The following is a 21,864-nucleotide window of genomic DNA, read 5'->3' on the forward strand; positions in this document are numbered from 1 at the left end:
GAAATATATACAGTTTAAGATGCTCCAATTTTACAGTTAAGTACTAACAGTACATTTGTAATTATATATTTAATTTTGCCTTTAACTTTAATATTTTAAAAATTAAAGCCTTCAACTTTGATCAGAACTGTAGTCTCTTAAAAGGGCTCAATGTTCTAATTATGAAAGTAAAGATTAGTGGAGTTTTAAAATGATTGCTTAGAAAAAGGATTTTTCACCAAAGCTAAGGGTAATTTTATAGAATTAAGAGATAATAAAAATATTTATAAGAGTAAAATATTAATAGCTAACATTTATTAAGTGCTATGTGCCAGCCAGTATTTTAAATTTTTTCCATGTATTTCCTCTTTTATTTTCACTACCTCCTCCTCAGGAGTGAATTACTATTTTGATAACCATTTACAGATGAGGAAACTGAGTCTGAAATTTCAAATACTCTGGACAAGGACACAGAACTAGTAGGTGATGGGGCCAGAATCCTAACCCAGGTACTCTGACCTCAAAGCCCATGTTTTCAATCCCATAGTGTAAACACAAACTACTAGCTTAGGGAATAATAGGTTGAAGTACAGAGCTCCAGCAGTAAGTCTGTCTTGATGGTGCCAGGAGAGGCAGTTGTAAATTGCAAAATCCAGGCAATCTTCTTGTCATTTTCTCTCCCAATGGCAAATAAACAGCTTGACTAGTAGTTTTGACAGAGCATATCAGTTGATTTGGCATCCGCAGACAAAGTCATTGTCTAGCTACCATATACTACAGGGAGGTTCTTGACCAGAGTTCCCGTCAGCATTGTTTCACAACACTGTGAATCACATACTCCCTGCAGAGGTTCAAGCCAAAATAGAGTACATTAGACCCAGTCTTCACAGCTCAGCGAATTTAAGGAAAATTAAGGGGATAGTGCCATGCCCTCTACATCATCTTATTGCCATTTCAACAGATTTACTCCTAGGCAATGACCTTAGGTGTTTGGCTACCCAAAGAAATTCTTCAATGTCCTAGGAAAGTAAGTTAGTGGTAATAAAGCTTTTCTAAATCAAGTTCACATGCATGTTTGTTACAAATTAGGTAATGTTAGCAAATGTTATAGAATGGTTAGGTTTCAAAAAGACTAGATTTACAAAAACTATTATACCTCCCTAACACACACACACACACACACACACACACACACACACACACACCCCATCAAACATTGTTTAGCCTCTACATTCTCACATCTTTTCATTCAGATTTAACTATCAGCTCATGTGAATAACCCTCAAATAATTTCTAATCCTATAAACTCAGTTGGCCTGAGCAACTCAACCTCTTCAAAGGAGACTGCTATGTTGACACCTTTCTAAGATCCCTTGGGGTATAGTTAAATGGAGACGTTTGCTGTTGAATTTTAATAACGATGTTCATAAATGAGGTAAATAGCAGCAACATGTCCCAGTCTACCTGGATCTCAAAGTTGAGAGACCAGGTTTACTGTCCAGGCTGACCTAATCTAGGAATTGGACTGGTTGAATGTATAAATTTGAGTCAAAGATCATTAGATGGCAAGGAAACTAGGTCACGGGGATCCTGAAGAGGCCATGAGAGGAGAAGCTAGGGAAATAACAGTCTAAAGAGAGGAATATAAAGACAGCTGGGATCGTAAGAATGCTAATGAACAATCCTATGTGTTTTATGCCTTAAAGGAGCATTATATATTGTGTAGCAAATTACTCCGGAATTTAGCAGCTTACAGAATGTATTTACTATCTCATAGTTTCTATGGGTCAGGTGTCAGGACACAGTGCAGCTGGTTTAAGGTCCTCATGATGTTGTGGCAGTCAAGCTGTCAGCAGGGGCTACCCTCATCTCAATGCTCGCCTGGGGCTGAAGTATCTGATTCCAAACGCACTCTCTTGGGCCTCTCCTGAGGTCAGCCTCACAACATGGCAGCTGGCCTCCCGACGGTGAGATGTCTATAAGGGAAAGGGAGAGAGAGCACACCCAAGGCCTGAACTGCATATTGTCTCTTTGTAACCTAATCTTAGAAGTGAAGTCCCATCACTTTGTCACATTCTATTCAGTAGAAGCAAGGTCCAGCTGACACTGAGGAAGGAGACTACACGAGGACTACACGAGGGAATGATTACCAGTAGAGAAGATCAGTTGGGTGCTACTTTAGATGCTGCCTACCAAAAAGGGTAACAGAAAACCTAGAATAAGTGATACGCAGCCAGAAAAAGTCTAGCTTCGTCTAGATTTTATCTAAATACTTGTCTTTACATCCCAGTGTGCTTTAAAGGCACCTGGGGAGCATGTTAAAACCTTAGCCTTTTAGGTCTCACCACGAGACCCTTCAATTCAAGAGGCCTAAGGTAGGGCTGGGTGCACCCCATACTTTTATCACTCCCTCTTAGAGATTAGAACATAAGTGATGTGCAGACCACAACTTGGGGAACACTGATTTAGGTAAACATTTTATTCATGTCCTAAGCACTGAAGTGATTATAGTCCCTACTCCCCAAACACACACTTACTGAAATGTTTTTAAAAAGAAAAATACTAGACTTTAAAACATGTATAAACGATCCTAACAAAATTCCATTTTTTTTTCTTACAAAAGCAATTTCAAAAATCTTTTGGAAATGTCACTTGAAAACATTTACTGCCTCAGTTTGGGTGAAGTCCTCTATTTGTCGCGGCCTGCAGTTAGTCTTGAGTTTGCTTACTAGTCATCCCTAGTGAATTAGATTGTCACTTAGTGGGAAAAGTAGTCTGATGTTTCTGGGGATTGAATTCTCATGTTATCCAGTACTAGATGGATGGATTGTTTCAGATTCCCCAAATTCTGTTTCTTCATTTTAAAGCTGTAAGTAATAACATCTACATCAGTATGACTCTGTTGTGAATTCAATGGGTTAGCCAATAGAAGTGGACCGATTAGTACAAAGTAGGTACCCAATTTGCAGCATCCAACAAGAAATCTTGAACTCAATAAATGGTAACTGTTGTCATGATTGCAGCAGATGCTCTGTGGTTATAGATGGTTATATTTCTCTTCTGGTGAATTTTATGTTCCCATTTGGGCATGGCAAGATCATCACTGTTATATTGTTATGTGTTGTTTTGTTTACTTACTGTTTTGTATATACTATTCAGCTTTAAATTTTTCAAAAGCATCCTTTAACCTGAATTTACCTGATTATCAAAGTCATGAACTAATTGGTATCTGTTGAATCTCTTCTTTTTATATAAAACTAATAACTCAGCATGGTTTCACTGCCCTTTGATGACATGTCTTTTTTTAACCTTTGTTAGTATGGGGTTTGGAGTCTGGCATATGTGTTTTTGTTGTTATTTCCTGTTTTTAAAATTACTTTGACACTACTATTTATTGTCATGGCCATACACACAATAATTATTTGGGCAATTCTATGTTTAAATAGCTTCGGAGCTCATCTCCATTCATAAAACATTCACTATTCTTGAGCTTTACCTAACTGTAGAATGTGTGTGTGTGTGTGTGTGTGTGTGTGTGTGTGTGTATACTTTTTTTTCAAGAACATGTTGGTAATGTGTTTTTAATGCTTTCTTCCCCCTACAAAATGTTGCATTCAGAAAAATAATTTCAGTATAAACTTCACAAATTGTAAAATTTTCTCTTGAAACTTTGTAGTTATTTCTCCAATGTTGTGTCATATTTGCTGCTAAAGAGTAAAACTCTGAATTCATTCTGACTTATTTGTTAGGGAAACCATATTTTTAGCACAAATGCTTGCAAAAATTTTTTTTTGATCTTTGTAACATTGTTTTTGCCAGAATGTGTCTAGACTCATTGACCTCTCTTCAGATATACTTGCAGTTATAAGCCATTTTAATGTGGTCTTACTGATTCTTTTTCTTTGTTGTAAAGCAGCGGTCATAAACTCCAATAACTCCAGTGTCTAGATAAGTAATGTAAACAGTGAAGTGGATCCTAAGAGAAAATGCAGGCCCCACCTAAAGGGAGCAGCTGCCACTCAAACTTAAATAGCTGCCATTTGGAAATGGAGACTAAGTATGCCTAGTCTAATTTTTCAAGAGAAGATATGAAATCACACAATCTAAATGTTAGATTAACCTTTTTTTAATGAGTGACATTGGATGGGCCAAATAAAATATATCTGCCAGCCCTATTTGGTTATAGACTATCATTTGAAAACACTTAGTTATCAGCAATTAATCTTTCTTTGATTCATCCATTAGGAAATATTAATCGAGTGACTAGGAACCCAGTCATGATCTAGGAACTAGGTATATAGTAGTTTCTCTTGTAGTGAACACTATTGATTTGAATTTTTTCCTCATTGTAGTTTTTCTGAACTTTTTAAGAAAAGTCTTTGATGGGATGCCATTATCTGCATTTCGCATTTTCATCTACTTTCTTAGTTATGTGTCTTTTATTTCTATTTTAAATAGAAATCCACATCCTGGATTAATCGTCTGCAGTATTAGATCCCTTCTTTACCCACTATGATAAGGAGTTTATTTATACTACAATTTAAATTCTCCTTGCAATTCTTCTTTATTTTGCACATCACTTTAAGAAATCTTTTTGTTTCTGCTGAGTAGAGGCCGTATCATCATGCATTATACTGAAAATCAGTTTAGGATTATATTCCATATCTCTTGTGCTATAATATTCGTTTGCAGGTTCCATGCTGGTCAGTTTGTTTTTGTTTGTTTGTTTATTTTAATTTAAAATTCTTTCTGTTATTTGAAGAGAAATTCTCTCTTGATCCAATGTTTGCTCACAGGGAAGTGGACCTTAGATCTATACTTAGATTTTAGATCTATACTCTTATCAGTCCTTGAGCTCTGTATATATATGCTACATTGTGGAACTTTAGGGTTTGATTTTTCTATATTATGATATATTTTATTATTCATCATTCTAGAGATTATTTTATCATTAATCTTCACTACGTACGCATCACTTATCATCACTGATGTTTAAAATAACTAAAATAGGAATACAGAAAACATGATGGAATAGCCCAAAGGGTAATATAATGTTCTTCTCAATTTTATTACTTGTCAAAAGTTTTATACCCTCTTTCAAGAAGGTATAAAAGAAGACTGAAGATATCCTTTGTATTTTGTTTTTTAGTTTTATTGAACACAAATGAGAATTCAGAATTTTTGAATTTCCACCTAAAGTACCAAAGGAAGAAAACTGACAAAGGGAGATGTTTCACAAGTCAAAGAGTAGTACTCTAGACTTTAATAAGGAGAATAAAATTGTTTATATAAGTGAAATCCGAGATGAATTTTCTTAAAACTTAAGAACTTCTAAGTGGACAATGTCTTTCTAAGAACATAAAGAAAAAATATATTCCCTACTAGTTAGTCATAAAGCAAGTAGGACCTGGACCTAAGCATGCACGTAATATTTCACAGCAAAAACCCAGTTGATCCTATTTTCCTAAAAGTATATGTGACAGTATTCTTTTACCTTTTATCTGTTTGTACACCACAGTTCTCATGATACAAAAAATGTTGCTATGTTTAGATTATTAACAATTCTAGTTATTTTTATTATCTCTTTATTCTTACTTCTGTAAATTTTTCATAAAAATGACAGATAATTATAAAAAAGGTTTATTGGACCCAGATGGTAAATTCAATAATCATATACCTGGTTTCCTAGAGGCTTAACAAATATTATATGCTGCTAAGTGTTTATAGTTATAGTGTATATTTGGTGGCTGTGTTTGGTTATGGTTGCCATGATTCTCTTCATCATCAATATAAAATCATTTAAGCCATGAACGGGTCACTAATAATTTCTTTCAATTAAAACATACCTTCACCATAATGGTGAAGAGGCACTTTGTTCATCTTTACTTAAGGTAGTGATGTGAAATTTCCTCTTTATCTCCAAGCATACATTGGTGGCTAAATACGAGATAGGAAGGTCTACATGGAAAGCTGCTAACTGAAGGCATTTTAAATTAGAAGTCTGCGTATTTATTTGTGTTAAAATGTAGGGAAAATAATCAGAGAAAATGAAAGAATTCTAGATACCAAATAAGACAAAGGAAAATAAAACAAAATTGGAAATAAAAAGAAAAATCAATGGAGAAAATGAGAAAGGCAGTTCAGAGAAAAAGAGCTAAAGAATTGGAAGGACCTTTCAAAAGAATGAGATTATCCAGTTCAAACATTTTATCACTCAGGCACTCATCAGCCACATATTTACTCTGCATTGCATCTAAATGTGCCAAGAACTATACTGGGAATACAAAGATAGAATCCTGGCTTCCAAGGGTTTATAATGCAGTGGGCACAATCAACAAATAAACAGTCCCCCTGCCCAAAGTTTCACAGTAAGTCTTCTGCTTCCTGCACAACTACATCTCAACTGACATATTTGGGTGGACTAAAAGTTCTGCTGCCAACATGAATGGAGTAGCCAGATGGAATGAACAGAGAAAAAGTAAAAGTACCATAGAAAGTCAAAAGTGGAAAAGTAGAATTCTACAGCTTGTCAGGAAAATAGCATGCTACCACATTTTTCACCCCCTAAAAAACCCCACTAAACATTTTATAGTTCTATTTAGGATAAGTGTGAAATATTACGGGAGACAGAGAAGGAAGGAATTAATCATGGTTGGTAGAGATCTTAGGGGAGTTAATCAAAGTAGGCTTCACACAAGAGGTGACATAAAAATTGTCTTTTTAAAATATAAGATCCCCAGGTGTATAAGAAGGAAAAGGACATTCTAAAGACAGAAAAGAAATGCACAGGGCTTGGGAGGAAAGAAGGCTGTTGTATTCAGGAAGCATAAAATCACCAGATTTCCCCAAAGCACACAGGATGTAAAATTCTGGTGGCAGAAAACACTGCCAAGAAACTGGCCACACTAGGCAGTGTCCACACAGGGATCTATACACCACTCAGAAGGCAATGGGGAGTTATTTATGCAATAAGTGCCATTAATACTTTCTCTCAATTTTATCATTCATAAAATGGGGTAAAGTACAATTTAAAATTGATTTTATTATGTTCTGGATTCTGTTTTTGCTGATAACCAAAGGGGTGAGGGTGCAAGCTAGGTAAACTTAACCTGGCTGATGGAAAACAACTTGGATTCTTCTGGTTAAAACAGTCTTGCGGGCTTACTTTTTCAGTCAGTTCAAAGCTCAAATTCAAAACCAAGACTGCTTCACCTTCTCAAAGCATATTTCCTCTCTTTCCTCTTTTTCAAAATGCTTCAGGTACAGATAGAAGAAGAGAGAGCTCATCTCCTCTGAAAGACCCAGGATGAGGGCTCTCTGGTTCTTGTGCAATCCTTATTTGTGGGGATTGATGAAGGCATTGTTTCTCAAATGTCTTAATCTCCCGATCCCTTTCACATTAAAACTATTAAGAAACCCAAACAAACTAGTCAACATAAGAAAAAAGGAAACAGACTTACAGATATAGAGAACAAATTAATGGTTACCAGTGGGGAGAGGGATGGGGAGGAGGGGCAATGTAGAGGTAGGCAATTAAGAGGTAAAAACTATTATGCATAAGATAGGTTACAAGGATGTATTGTACAACACAGGGAATACAGCCAATATTTTATAATAACTATAAGTGGAGTGTAACCTTTCAAAATTGTGATCACTATATTGTACACCTGTAACTTATATAATATTGTATATCAATTATACTTCAATTAAAAAAACCCCAAAAGTTTTTGTTTATCTGGGATGCATTATTTATATGTTTATGTGGGTCATCTCTTTCTATTTACCACATTAGTAATCAAAACAGAAAAATGTTAAATGCACATTAATTTTTAAATAACAATAAAAATTCATTATATATTAACACAAATAATATTCTTATAAAAAATAAAAATTTCAAAAAAATCTGTGGTAAGGATGGCATTTCTTTACATTTTACAAATCTAATGTCTGGATATCTGATTTAATAGAAGATACTTGGATTTTCATAAATACTTCAATCTGCTGAGATATGATTAGTTTAAATATTTGAAGAAAATTCTGCCTCATACACATATTTTTTAGAAAAGAAAGGAGTATTCTAATAGCCTTTTCATATAACTGTGGATATTCTTTGAAACTATAACAAAATCCAACTCAACAAGTGAAAGCATCTTAAAAGTAAGTAGTACCTAAGTAATGTGAAACCATATCAATGAATTATTTGTGCTCTTTTTATACTCAGGTTTACCTCGCAATTTCAATAGCTCTTCCACTCATGCATGATTTTGTAACATCTCTTGGAAAATACTGGTTGAATAGTTACGCAGATCTTCTATATGGTTGACACATTTCATTCTACAAAGTCCCAAAACATTTATTAATATCACCACTGATCTCATGAGAAATGTCTATCAAGCTCAAGGTAACAAAAGTTTTTCAAATGTATTAGTTTTCTATTGTTGCCATAATAAATTACCACTAGTTTATGACCTCACAGTTTTGTTGTTCAGAAGTCCACCTGGACTTAGCTGGTTCTTAGCTCTGGGTCTCACAAGCGTAAAATCAAGGCACTGGCAAGCCTGGTCTTTTATCTGGAGGCTCTGGGGGAGAATCTGCTGCCAGGGTCATTCAGGTCAAGATGTTGGCAGAACTTAGTTCCCTGTGCTTATAGGCTATGATCCGTGGTTCCTTATAGCCCTGTCAGCCAGGAAGGAGCTTCCTGCATTGCCAGCCATGCTGCTCTTTCCATCTTCAAACATGAAACGGCATGTTACAGAGTATCTTACTCATACTCTGAATCTCTCTGACCTCCTCTTCTGCCACATTTCTTTTGCTTCTTGGTAGAAAAATTCCCCTGCTTGAAAGGCTTATGTAATTAGATGGACCCCACCAGGAAGATCCAGGATAATCTCCCTATATTAAGGCCAATAACTTTAATTATACTTTCAAAGTCCCTTTTGTCATGTAAAACAAAATATTCATGGAGTTTAGGTTTGGTGCCACCATCTGGATTTATGTTAATACACCAGCAGTTTTGACCTTTATTGCTTTTGCACCATGATGCGAACATCAAAATATATCTTAGAATTATATAAAAATAGTCTGACCTTGTAGATTGCCTAAAAGGATCTCAGGGATTCCCAGTTCTGCAGACCATATTTTGATAACTGCTGAGCTCCAAAATCCACATTTTTTTTGAGAAACCATATGTTTAGCTGTGGTAAAAATTAACCATGAAATCTAAGTGGCTTCATGTATGAAGCTACTTCTCACTCATAACAAATCCACTACTGGGTTGGGAGATTCACCTGGAGAGCTCTTCTCCATGTAGTGATGAAGTGTTCTTTGCCTGTCTTTCAATTATCTATTGTGTTGTTGTACTGTCTCCCACGGCTCTGTGACTAACTGGGCTCTGTTGGAAGGTTATCACTTGAGATTTCTTATACAGAAGCAATCTGAAATCAGCTGAGGTTACAGATATCTCTAAGGTATCAGTTGGGTTAGGCATCCAACCTGGCTCTCTCATATCACTGGATGTGACTGGCAGCTCAGCTGAGGCTGTTGACCCGAATGCCTGCAAGAAGCTTCCTCTTGTGGTTTGGGCTTTTCAAAACAATGAGTTTGGAGATTCCCAGAGGGTGTGTCCCAAGAGCAAGTGTTTCAAGAGACAGGAAGAAAAATGTGCCTGCCCCTGAAGGCCTAGGTATGAAAATTGGCACAATGTTATTTCCATCACATTATGTTGGTCAGAGCATTCACAAAACCTGACCTGATTCAAGGGTATGGTGGTATAATCCCCACTCCTCATGGAAGGAGCATCAGAAAATTTTGGCCATTTGTATTCCATTACTGCTTGACTGAATCTTGAGAAGTAGTAATGTCCACCACACTGTTCTACTGATACTCACTGGGAGACAGTCACTCTGGTCTTGTCCCTGTATACTCTACTGCTAAATTTGTCTACCTGGTCATCAAAATTGTATCTGCTTTTGAAGTTTGTAGTCCCTTACAGAGTCCACTATTATGAAGCTTTGAAACCACCTTGTCTTAAACACCAGGCTTATTCTTACCCACCAGTCCTCTCAGTACCGTAGCTTCTTGCTTCCAGGGCATTACGATACTTGTAAATCTCCTACAAGCCATCACCAACTAAGTATGTCAGAAGAGATACTCAGGCCATGTCAACCACCACCTTCTACCAAAGTTGCTCTACAACATTTAAACAATTTGGGATAAGGTATCTCTTTAATGAGCTATAATTTTCTTGGTCTATACATTGGGAGAACATAACAACTCCCTGTCTTCTGGAATCTTCCCCTCCAAACCTTACTAGATATTTGTTACCCCTACCCTTGTGATTTGACTTAGGAATTCGAAAAAAATGCAAGAGCACTAATGTCCAACCACTTGCATTTCTCCCACTTTCTTTTTCTTTGGCTTCACCTCTCAGCTCCAGAAGGTCTTTCTACTTCCCTATCTTGTCTTTTAGGAATATCCTTAAATTCATTCTTCTGTGCTATAGGTAATAGTAAAAATAATCCAGTTTCCCCAGAACTAGTTCTTGATAGGTTAAATGAAATTAGAAGGGGAAAAATGCTTTTCTGTCTCAACTAAATCTGGGTTGCAAGGATATTTTTCTCACTATGATAAAATTCAGCATTGCCCTATTTGTTGTAGTTGGAAAACTCCAGTATGCAAGCCAAATCCAGTCCCTGGGCCAAACTGAGTCTGTTTTTGAATGGTCCATGAGCTAAGAATAAATTTTACATTTACAAGATGTTGCTAAAACTATTGTATATAGGATGGATAAACAAGGTCCTACTATATAGTACAGGGAATTATATTCAATATCCTGTGATAAACCACAATGGAAAATAATATGAAATATAATATATATGTATAACTCAATCACTTTGCTGTATAGCAGAAATTAACACAACACTGTAAATCAACTATACTTCCATAAAATTTTAAAAATAAATAAATAAAAGATGTTTCTAAAAAACAAATGACCAAAGAAACCAAAAGCCAAAGAAGAATATGAGACAAAGATGATATTTGGCTCAAAAAGCTTAATGGGTCTTCTACAGATTAAGTTTGCCAATCCCTGTTCTATATGGCATCTTCTATCCTCCAGAAGTGATGAATGACTTGGTTTAAATGCTTGGAAAAGCACAGTGAAGCTTGGTAAATCAGTTTAACATTTTAAAAACATCCCCATTTCAAGTATAAGATCTATTTCAATATCTGACACATATTGAGTGTTCAATAAATGTTAATTTCCTTTCTGGCCTTCTTCTTTTCAATGAGGATTATGAGAAAGAATAAAAGTATGCAATTTAACTCTCCAAAAAGATTAAAGCATTGATGTTTTAGATGCTTAAAAGGCATTTGTTTAAATGGAAATGAAATGTTTAAAAGGAATTTGGGGGAAAAAAAAACATGGTAAATTTTTTTGCAGACAAGTTGAACTTCTAATGGTGCTAGGGAGCCATTTGGAAATGTGGAAGTAATTTTTAAAAAAAGAAGATTGGGTGTTGAGTAGATAAATGGGCTTCTCATTTGGGAAAATATGTGACAATTGGAACTACTGGAGTATAAGAATCAAATTATTAAAAAGGAAATCAGAAATGAGGAAGTCCAAATACTGGAGACCATGAGCAGTTTAAGAGTTGTCAAGAGATAGAAAGGAGAAGTTAGAGAAAGACCAGTAAGAGAGGCAGCAATACAATCAAGAACACGTTTTGTTGGATGTCAAGGTAATAATTAACAAGGAAACTCATACCCAAAGAATATAAGCAATTTCCCCAAGACTCTCCAGCTAGATAATCATAGAGTCATTATTCCAAATGTCAAAACTAGTGCTTTCCCCACTACTAAATCCTGACACATTTTCCCCTGACAACTTACATTAATTTCCTATTGTTACCGTAATGTATTAAGCGTAGTGTATTCTCTTATAATTGTAGAGGTCAGAAGTCTGAAATGGGTCTCAATGAGCTAAAATCAACATATCAGTAGGGTTGGTTTACTTCTGGAGGCTTTAGAGTAGAACTTATTTCTTTGCTTTTTCCAGATTCTAGAAACTGCCCACATTCCTTGGCTCGTAGCTTCTTTTCATTTTCAAAGCCAGCAATGGCCAGTCAAGTCTGTCTTACATGGCATCACTCTGACATGGAAACTTCTGCTTCTCTCTTCCACATTTTAAGGACACTTATGAGTACATCGGGCCAACCTAGATTATCCAAAATAATCTCCCTATTTTAAGGGCATCTGATTAGCAACCTAAATTCCATCTGCAACCTTAATTCCCCTTTGCCATATAACCTAACATATTCACAGGATGCAGAACAAGTATATAAACATCTCTGAGGGCCATTATTCTCCCTACTACACCACTCCACTTCAAATGCATCCCATCCTTTAGTCATTCCATCTCAAAACCTGGGAGCCACTTTTGTTTCAATTCTACTTTAATCAGCTGCTAATGATAAGGCTTCCTTCATTCATTTATTCATCATTTAACAAGTACATATAGAGTCATGTCAGGTTCAAAGCATTATTTGTGATTTTATAAAAGGAATAAGTTATAATGTTTGTCTTCAAGGATGTTGTCCTTCCTTTATGTTCATGTCTGAACTAAAATAACATCTTGTTCTTCCTGTTTGCCCCTTTATCACCTTTTCTTTTTAATTTGGCATACATCTATCAGCTATATTTATCTGAATGTTCAGCCCAGTATCATTTTCATGTACTTGCCCTTTTACTTCAGTATTTACAGTGTTCTCTACCAAGGGTTTATGCCACACGTGCCCACTGTTCAAAAGCTGTCTGATCTGAGATAGACCTTACAGCTTTTTCCATCTTCCCTGATGCTCATTCTTCTCCCAAATGTGTATATGAGCCCCAATATATCTTCTTTCTCTTACTTTTTCTTGTATCCACATACCTCTCCCAGAAACTTCCTCCTGATTTCCAAGTGACCAACAGAGGTAGAAAAACTGATTCATAGTGCTGCTTCCTTGTTCAGAGTCTGTACAGAGGCTTCTCGTAACCTATCAAAACTTTTCCAACACCCAATCCCAAAAGCTCAAGCCCATATTCTATTATCAGGACCTTCTTTGCCTATGAATTGTCTCCATGACTCCTATGGAGTCACCTTCTATTGCAGGTACTCCATCTCTACACCTTCCGATCCTATCATGCTCATCCAACACTGAAGCCTTTTGTTCTTGCTCCTATTCCTGCCTGGAGTAGCTTCTGACTTCTCTGCCCTGTCACAACTGTCTCTGTATCTCATGCCCAGGGTTCTCCTGCAAACCCTCCTTCAATATTTTTGGCCTAATAATTATGTAGTTTTCACTGTTTCAGTTTCCATTCCATAGAAATTATTGTCATTATCACCAGCATATTACAAGACACCAACCAGTTAAAAAACTAGCTGTAAGTTTTAAAACAGCTGGTCAGTGGTTAAGAACAGGGACGAAAAGGAAGATGTTTGACATTAAGCATATACAACAAATACACATCACAACTCAAGTCTCAGAAAGTAAGCAAAAATTTGGTTTGATAGTTTTGATAACTAACACTACTCTCTATTATGTAGTCCTCTAATCATTAAGCATATATAACCTTAAGCGTACCAACCATATATTTGGTTTTTTTCAAAGTAATTCATGCCTTTTACACATATACTAAATTTGAAACTTTATACAAGTTGGGCACATATTGTCAATCATATATTTAATTGAATTGAATAGAATTGAACATTTTATTGATACTTTTATAACTGTAGCATCTCATGGTAGCACAACAATTTTCTAAAATAATGCAAAATTCATACTTGAGCCAAATCACAGCCAAGCCATATTTGTGTCCAAAAACAATTTTACTGATGAGGCAACTCCCAGACAAAGCCAATTTACATCCCAAAGTACTTTTTATTGATGAGACATTTAAAAACTGCAACAAGAAATTTGCCACCTTAGGAGAACAAAACAAGGCACTAATACATATTGAGGAAACAAATTGAATTAACGAAGCCAATGCCTACTTTAATAAACTGACAAGCAAGACATGCAGAAAAAAAGTATCAACTCCAAGAACTAAATTAAAGTGTACAGAACAAGTGGGCCGTTCTCTCTTCTTTATGGTTCTGTGGCCCAGTTCTACCCAATGACATCATGCTTAATTTCTTGAAAAAGTCAATCACCATCATATTTGCTTAATTCTCAGAATCAAATGTTTGGACAACACTTCTAATCCTGACATCTTAAACCACTGACGACCTTCCTGAATCCTGCTCTTAAAGGAAACTCAAAAATACCTTCACCTAAAAGAGGAACATGTGGGGCAACAAGATGTTCCCTAGGGGACTGCACCTTGTGGCTGTCCTTTTACTTCTCCCAAGTATCAACAATGGTATCATTTCAAAAGCACTTGAGGGCTTGCTCTGGAATAATGCAATCTCTCTACAGAATTCTTATATCCCAACATGAGCAGAATAAAAAAAATGTCACAGTACCTCATGCTGTGCAGGGTTGCTGAGTCATTGCGGAGGTAATGGCACCTGGTATAAGCAACAACAGGTTCCTCAGCCTGAGATCTAAAACAAAACAAAACGGACAGTTCAAAGGAAGTTGTTGTACACGTAATCACTCTTCTGGTGTTCAGAGAGTGCCTATGGGGCACACAGGTGAGAGGCACCAGCAAGCACACCAGTTTTCAAAAGATGAGACTTCTCTAATTCCCCACAGCATAAAAAATTACTGTACATACACATGAATCCTGTGCCAGATAATTAAAACAGGAACTCATATGTATTGTATAAACATCATTATCTTATAGAAATACATTGTATATCATAAATCACAGTATTTAAGATGTACTAAAATAAAATGCAAAGAATGACAAGATGTTTCCATTGTAAATGACTTTTTAAAACTTATATAACTTGGAAAATATCTTACGTTGATAAATCACAAGCTCCTTTGGAAATACTTTTATATTCTGCATATCATGGAGCATTTCATTTGGAGATGCCAAATTTTCATAACTGGTAACCACATCGTTGTGCAGACATTTTCTCTACAGTACCTTCCCAGAACTCTCCTTTCATTCCTTCCCAAAATAAGAACCCTCAAAACTCAAAAGAACTGAGAGAGAGAAAAAAATTGAAGGAAGGAAGAGGGTCTTTGAGGATAAGTATTTTAAATTGGTTGCTTCATTTAAATGCAATAATTATTTTAACACATGACAAACATAATCAACCAGCCTACCTTGAAATTTTCTATTTATGTAAAGCACTATGTTTATGTGAGTAGTTTCTAATATTTCCCATTCAAGCCTCCTACTTATCCCTAACAAAAAATGAAACATCAATAGAGAATGTGAGGCTTGACACTGATTACCAGAAAATGTAGGAAAAGAGAAAATTATTATCTAGGAATCACCTCAGAAAAATCCTGTATCGTGCATTAAGTTAACTCCAAAAGTGCATTAACTGAAATCCCTCCACTATGTGAGAACCATGATAGCTTGTAAATGATTACCCACTTAACCTGAGATCACCCCAAATGATTCTGGTACCACATAAGAACAATGATGCTAAGATTTCCATTTTGGTGGGGGTTTTTTTGTTTGTTTTTTTAAAAAATTAATTTGTATTGGAGTATATTTGCTTTACAATGTTGTGCTAGTTTCTGATGTACAGAAAAGTGAATCAGCTATATGTATACATATATCCCCTCTTTTTTTGATTTCCTTCCCATTTAAGTCAGAGAGCACTGAGCAGAGTTCCCTATGCTATACAGTAGGTTCTCATTAGTTATCTATTTTATACATAGTAGTGTATATATGTCAGTCCCACTCTCCCACTTCATCCCAGCTCCCCTTCCACCCTGGTATCCATACTTCCCTTCTCTACGTCTGTGTTTCTATTCTGTTTTGCAAATGAGTTCACCTGTATCGTTCTTCTAGTTTATTGCTAAGATAAATTGTCTTTCTTCCCTGGTTCAAGCCAAGGGCCCACAAAGCCATATTTGCTTGCCCCCACCTATGTGAATTATGGTAAAATCAAAGATTAGTATGAAAAAGGGGATCTAAGAGGTTAAAGAGTAGTGACACATTAATCTAAAGTACAAAATATTAGCTAGAAGTCTTGCCTGGCTGTCCCTAACTCCCCTGAAGTTAAAGGGGAGGAATGAAGATTGTTTTAGCGGTTACACTTCAAAGACGACTTAGATAGCTGACCTTAAAATGTTGGTGAACTCTGTTTCATTCGTTGCTTTCTACTTGTTATTATTAGTGAAAACCCTTAAAAAGGAAACAGACAATAAACTCAAAACTGTGTTCATTCCTATTTACTGTATGGGAAGGAGAAGATTCTATATTACTTGGCTTTAGACTGCAAGAGAAAGATAGTTATGAAAAGAAAGAGCTGTAGTTTTTCTACAGCAATGGATTAGAGAAACAGGGTCAATTCCTATGATAGACAACAAAAAGGTCTAAGAAGTACCCCAGGAAGCCATCCTTAAACCCAGTAGTGATTTTGGAGGAGTATTTTCAGAAAAACTCTTCTTAGGTAAATCCAGATATATCTCAATAGAGCTTGAAAATGGGGAAAGGTGGTGAAGATCACAAGATGAAAGATGAAGGAGGAAGACCTGATGTATCACATATGGTCAGCACCTGACCACCATTCCCCTAGCAAGAGACAACAGTTCTTAAGAGGTAATCACATCAATGAAAACCGAACTCTGAGTCACAGTCAGATATTTAAAATACTGACGTCAAGGCCTTGACTTGAATCATAACTTCTGGGGAAGAGATTTCATAATCTCTGTCTTTTAAAAGACTCTCAAATGATCTTGGTAATCAGCTACTTTAGAAACTACTATTTTATATGTAACTCTCACTTAGACTAGTATGACTTTTTTGGAAGAGTTTGAGAAGAACTGACTTGATTCAAAGGATTCTTCTTTGAATGTTTTGTAGAATTCAATAGTGATGCCATTGGCTCCTGGGGTTTTCTCTATTTATGGGAAGATTTTTAGATACTGATACAATCTCTATACTAGTTATGAATCTGTTTAGGTGCTGTCTTTCTTCATGATTTAATTTTGGCCTGTTGTACATTTCTAGGAATGTATCCATTTGTTCTGGGTTATCCAATTTGTTGGCATAAAATCTCTTATAATCCTTTTTATTTCTGTGTTGTCAGTTCTAATGTCTCTTCTTTCATTTCTTTCATTCTGATTTTAAGTCTTCTCTTTGTTTCTTAGTCTAGCTCAAGGTTTATTAAATTTGTGTATCTTTAAAAAAAAACTCAGTTTCAATGATATTTTTTCTCTTATTTTTCTGTTTTCTATTTCAGTTATTTGCCTTTCTGCTTTTTAAAAAAATTTTTGCTTCGTGTCTCATGTTCTAGGTTTAATGAGGTTGTGATTTAATCTTTTCCTGTTTAACTTTGGTATCATGTATATTTTAAAAGAAATGTTATACATACACAAAATTTGATTTCATCATATTTATTATTGTATAAGGCATTATATGGTCAGTGAAAAACAATGTGGGAGAAAAGAATAGCTGTGAACTCTGAAATACTAATTATATGACAGTGCTTATTTTTTAAAAGACATTCAATTTGTTTGAAAGATATGTTACTTTTTCTAGAATTTTTCTACTCTGAACTAAAAAGAATTTCTGCTATAAACCCATATCAAGACCCCTAGGGAGAATAGAAATACTCTTAAAGTTTGCAATAAAATTAATGACATCCTAAACATCACCACATAATAGTAAGGTTATTAAAAATGAATACAGTCTCTATGACTCTTTTATAGTTATATATATATATATATTTTCAGATTATTTTCCATTATAGGTTATCATAACATATTAAATATAATTTCTTATGCTATACAGTAAATCCTTGTTGCTTATCTATCTTATATATAGTAGTTTGCATCTGTTAATCCCATACTCCTAATTTGTTCCTCCACCTCTCTCTCTCCTCTTTGGTAATCATAAGTTTGTTTTTTAAGTCTGTGAGTCTGTTTCTGTTTTGCATACAGATTCACTTGTATTATTTTTTTAGATTCTACATATAAGTGATATAGTATTTGTCTTTGTCTTACTTCACTAAGTATAATATTCTCTAAGTCCATCCATGTTGCTGCAAATGGCAATATTTTGATCTCTTTTATGGTTGAAATATATATATCATATATATATATATATATATATCTCATATATTCTTAAGCCAATTTTCTGTTGATGGGCCCTTTGGCTGTTTCACTGTCTTTGCTATTATAAATAGTGCTGCTATGAACATTGGGGTGCATATATTATTTTTCAAATTAGACGTTTTGTATTTGTATTTTATGGATATATACCCAAGAGTTTGATTGCCAGATCATATAGTAACTCTATTTTTTTTTTAAGGAACCTCCATATTGTTTTCCATAGTGGCTACACTAATTTATATTCTCACCAACAGTGTATAAGGGTGAGTCTTTATCACCAGAAGAGAAAAAAGCAGTGATGCAAATTGGAGAGCATTTTAGAAAAATTGCTGAAAGTTACATGCGTAACTCCCATTGGATTCATGGTGTCTATGCGTTTATTAGATACGTTGGAAAAAGCAAAAAATAAAACAAAGTTAAATACATTTACATGTGGAAATGTCTTCTGGTTTCATATAATTTTAACCTTAGTGATATAGTAATTTGTAAATACTGGTGAAACTAATCAGAGAGTCTATGAAGATACCAACCATTTATTTAAATATTGTATTAAATATAAAGATTCAGACATGTATGTTCAAATGTTCACCTTAGCACTTATTAGCTGTGTGACCTTCAAGCAGTGATTTAACCTCTATAAGTTTCAATATCTGTATCTACAAATATATCTAGGAATACAGTAGTTATAAAAAATGAAGCTGATAAAAGTGATGTAAAGTTTATATATTAAAAACCTAGCACAATATCTATTATGAGGCAGACAAATAATAAATGAAGTGCTTTTCATTATTATTTCATGAAAAATATTATATATGATCAAAGTTTATTTTAGTTGAACAGTAATGGCATATAATATACACACTGTCACTAAGATATACTCTCTGAACAGTGACAATTACAGTACAATTCAGAACTTTCAAATAGACACTAATCAAATAAATCCTATTAAATAACATGGGAGGACATTTTAAAATGTCTTGAAATTTGCAAAAATACTACCCTTATTGACATCTTATTTGCCATGTAAAACTTTCACAGCCCCATGCATTCTTACATGCACTTAGATGTTGACCATAAAATAAATGTTGACTTGGCTCATCTAAGACATAACAAGCATGAAAGAGCTATAACTAATCAAAGGATAAATCATGTAAATAAAAGATATAGATCATAAATTGCCATTGTTTTTCAGAATTACTTATAAGTGGCACCAAATAAAGAAGTTTTAAATAGAACAAATAAATGTCAAATGTTAGATACATATTTATGTTACTGTGTAAGAAAGCATAATATATCCAGATACTACATAATGCATCATATACGGTAAGAGAAAAAAAAATTTTTCTTGTTGAAGACAGAGATGTACATATGCTCAGTATACTTCTTGGGGTATCACAAACCAGTAGAGAATTTACTGATTATAGAGGGAAAATAAAGTGAGATTGTCATTTAACATAACACATGATTGCCAAATGGATGAGTTATAAATAAACAAAAGAAGCAAAGAAACAAAGTAAAACAATAAAAACCCAATAAAATACAGGGATAATATATAAATAAATAACCCTATGAACTTAAACTTTTAATGAACTTGATGGTATAATGATTGAACTTACAAAATAAAATGTATTGGTAAAACTAACAAAAGACAATTTGTATAACATGGAACAATTTGCCATACATTTCCTTACCCTGGCTAATATCTTTAGTATGTAAAGAGTTTCCACATACTCAGCCATAAAAAGGAATGAAATTGGGTCAATTGCAGAGATGAGGATGAACCTAGAAACTGTTATACAGAGTGAAGTAAGTCAGAAAGAGAAAAACAAATATCATATATTAATGCATATATGTGTAATCTAGAAAAATGGTATTGATGGTCTTATTTGCAAAGCAGAAATAGAGACACAGATGTAGAGAACAAACATATGGATACCAAGGGGTGTGGTGGGACAAATTAGGAGATTGGGATTGACATATATACACTATTGATACTATGTATAAAACAGATAACTGGGCTGCCCTGGTGGCGCAGTGGTTGAGAGTCCACCTGCTGATGCAGGGGACACAGGTTCATGCCCCAGTCCGGGAAGATGCCACATGCCGCGGAGCAGCTGGGCCCGTGAGCCATGGCTACTGAGCCTGCACGTCCAGAGCCTGTGCTCCGCAATGGGAGAGGCCACAACAGTGAGAGGCCCGCAGACCGGAAAAAAAAAAAAAAAAAAAAAAAAAAGATAACTAATGAGAACCTACTCTATAGCACAGGGAACTCTACTCAGTGTTCTATGATGACCTAAATGGGAAGGAAATCCAAAAAGGAGGGGATATATGCATACATATAGCTGATTCACTTTGCTATATAGTAGAAACTAACACAGCATTGTAAAGCAACTATACTCCAATAAAAATTAATTTAAAAAAGTAGTTTCCACAAATATATAACAAAATTATCATATTATATCTTCTTATACACCATCAGAAATCATCCCAGCTATCTATTTCCTTCATCTGTAAAATGGGGATTATAGGAGTATCCCATTATTCACAAGGTTGTTGTGAGGATCAAGTAAATCAATACATATACAACACTCAGAATAGTGCCTGGTGTTCAATAAGTGTTAGAAAAAAATCTTGTCAATAGGTTCACACAGAAAACCCACAGAAGTCAAAGTGCTGGTAAATACAAACTGTTTAGCCAGAGTACTAAAAAATATTTTAATTCAAATAATATAAAATGACTGTGCCATGAAATTCACATTTTAAAATAATGTTTAATATAATAAAGGTACTATGCAACAGATATTCTCAGCCATTTCTGCTGGGAGTATGAATTAAATACAGTCATTCTGAAAAGCAATTTGATAATATTTATCAACAACTTTTAAAAGAATACAAACATATTAGATAATAAAATCATTAGTTTAAAATGCAGATAAGATAAATGCCCAAGTTATTTCATAATTACATTTATCTATAATAAGGAATTATTTAGATGCCTAATAATAGAAAAAATGTTGCCTATAGGGAAATGATTGCTTATATAATGGACAGTGTGCTTTTGTCAGTGTCATATTAAGGGACAAATTTAAGACATGAAAAAGTACCGTTATTTACATTTATATACTTTTCTCCATTCACTCAACTACTATTTATCATACTTATTAAATATATATTATGTAGCAGAATTGTGTATAACTGAAGGACAGCACTAAGGAAAGTTAACAGACCTTATTCTTAATACATAAAGAGTATGTAAAATTTAATTTTTGTTCACCTTTTTTTTGTATTTCCTACTTTTTTTTAGTGAGGAGAAATCACTTCTAAAACTTTTTCTTTTTTAACATTTATAATTAACACAGTATCACTATACGAGGCTATTAAAAGCAAAACTTTAAGCTTAGAGATATCTGACTCAGACTATGGCTCTATGCATTGTTTATGAGATCAGCTACTCAATTTGTAAATCAATAAGTGAAAGCTGAGTTGTTTTGAGCATTTCCTTGGCCTTTGCTATTGCACTGGTGTGTAACTAGAAGTGTTTAAAAACACTGATTTAAAATCCTGAGTTTTCAGAGTAAACAAAAAATCAGTCTTAAAAGATATGTGTTAGCCACGACACAGTCTGAACTGGAATTACACAAATCTGAAGAAAAGTAAACAT

At 34.6% G+C, this 21,864-nt stretch overlaps 1 long non-coding RNA gene across 1 annotated transcript in view; it reads right to left on the reverse strand.

Moving 5' to 3' along the window:
* LOC136794169 (uncharacterized) overlaps positions 1–21,864 on the reverse strand; it is a 475,677-nt gene that overhangs the window by 106,508 nt on the left and 347,305 nt on the right. Inside the window, exon 2 of the long non-coding RNA XR_010840541.1 lies at positions 14,483–14,563. This is a non-coding gene — a long non-coding RNA (uncharacterized lncRNA). The remainder of the gene's footprint in view (positions 1–14,482; positions 14,564–21,864) is intronic.

The sequence above is a fragment of the Kogia breviceps genome, chromosome 4 (assembly GCF_026419965.1).
Source record: "Kogia breviceps isolate mKogBre1 chromosome 4, mKogBre1 haplotype 1, whole genome shotgun sequence".
Classification (NCBI taxonomy): domain Eukaryota; kingdom Metazoa; phylum Chordata; class Mammalia; order Artiodactyla; family Physeteridae; genus Kogia; species Kogia breviceps.